Genomic DNA, 1751 nt, shown 5'->3' on the forward strand with positions numbered 1-1751 from the left:
GATGAGTTGATTCTACTCTCCCTTTACATGCACTAGTGTGATAGAACCGCAGCAGAGACAGACTCCACGCAGGCTGTTGGATTTATCGTTGACCTGTGCATGTTTGCAGAACATGTCGTCTTCACATGCTTGACCTTCCCTTCGCTGTCCCCCCTCCCTTCTGCGGAGTAAGTGACTCAGAGAGTCCTGGAGTAATAGCCTGTTCCATCTGTACTTGGAAGTCGGCTTTTGCGAGGTCAAAGTCGGAAACACTCGGAAGCAGAAGTAATTAATTAAGCTTAAAATCCAACAGGGCTTGCATCAACAGTCGTGAAAGCGGTAGTGACATGCCGTCATTAGCACTTCTGTCTTATTTGTGTCTCACTCAATCAGTTGTGCACTGAGTCCTATCCCACTTTATCCATGCACATGTTGCTGCCCTGACAGCGTAATGCGTTATTAACTGGTATTGCTTACAATGGCTAACCTATCTATGGCTAACCCCCACAATAAAGAAAATCTGACTCAGTAATGGAACGCATTCAACTCGGGTTTGATGTCATTCTCAGTCTGGTGTCCGAGTTCTGAGGTAAATGGAATGGACGATGCAGGTGGAGGATGTCCGAAACAAAAATAACTTTCTAACCTTTATCCTTATGGAGCTTTTGGACATTCTGTCTAGATACAGTTTTTAAGAATAGTTCAGAAAGAAACACCCATTCATCAAGGCTCATTATGTCAGCCTGTCATCTCACGGAAGAGCCCCTGCCGCCGCTGTGTGACCCCCAACCCAGGGACAGTTGTTGTTGGGTTGCATGACACACTGTGACTCAGTGTGCTGCACCGATGGCCAAACAGCAGTGCTGATGATTGCAGTGATGACGGTGATGGCAGTGTGGCGCTGACATGTCATGGCTGTCCTCATTAAAAGCTCACAGCTGGCTCCACTGCCACATCCCATCATTACTTGCAGATCAATGAAATACAATCTGAGGACACAGAACACTAAACTGGTTCTGTTCGGTCCTGGATTCAAAAAAAGCTCTGAATGGGGGATGTTTATCCTACAAATGTCTGATTTTGTTGAGTAATGTGATCCATGTAGACTTGATGGGTGACTGTTAATTGTTGAAGTTCAGTTTTTGGGCCACAGAGACAGTGCTTGACTTCATAATGATGACATCATAATGTTTCTTACAGTTAAGAAGTGAAGAAAGTCCACTGTCCACGCTCAGTGTGTTATAATCTTGCCATTAGACAGTTTTATCAACCAAATCCCCACACCCAACCTTGTAGATCGTGTTGGTGGCTGTGAGAGCGCCAGACTCCTACTACCCCTAACCCATGGCCGGGAGAACTGGCTGCTGTTTGGTGACTCCCAGAGTGCAAGCCAGTCTCACAGCAGTTCGGGAAATAGTCACAAACTGTGAAATTTAAACTGTATCTTTTGTAGGGCTGTAACAATACACCAAACCCAAGATTCGGTTTGTATAGTAACTTTTGACCCATGATTCGATACAAACCTCAATTATTTTTTCTTTTCTTGGGGGGGAAAAAATAATAACTTTGGAGTTATTATTTTTCTGCCACAAAGCATTGTTTTGACATTGATTACATGCCACTTTGCAACACACAACAAAGACCTTGTTTATTGATAATAATTGATTTCCATATGGATCGATCCAACATCAAAGATTCTTTTGTACCTTAAATTTATTTGTTTAAAAAAAACATTAAAATAAAAGATTTATATACATGCATTCATGCATACA

General features: G+C 42.8%; 1 protein-coding gene and 1 long non-coding RNA gene across 2 annotated transcripts in view; both read left to right on the plus strand.

Moving 5' to 3' along the window:
* Positions 1-1751, plus strand: part of clmpa (CXADR like membrane protein a) — a 100419-nt gene that overhangs the window by 31579 nt on the left and 67089 nt on the right. The window lies entirely within an intron of this gene.
* Positions 1-1751, plus strand: part of LOC116686541 (uncharacterized) — a 27239-nt gene that overhangs the window by 397 nt on the left and 25091 nt on the right. The gene's annotated exons all lie outside the window — the stretch shown is intronic.

This window comes from Etheostoma spectabile, unplaced genomic scaffold (genome assembly GCF_008692095.1).
Source record: "Etheostoma spectabile isolate EspeVRDwgs_2016 unplaced genomic scaffold, UIUC_Espe_1.0 scaffold393, whole genome shotgun sequence".
NCBI lineage: Eukaryota > Metazoa > Chordata > Actinopteri > Perciformes > Percidae > Etheostoma > Etheostoma spectabile.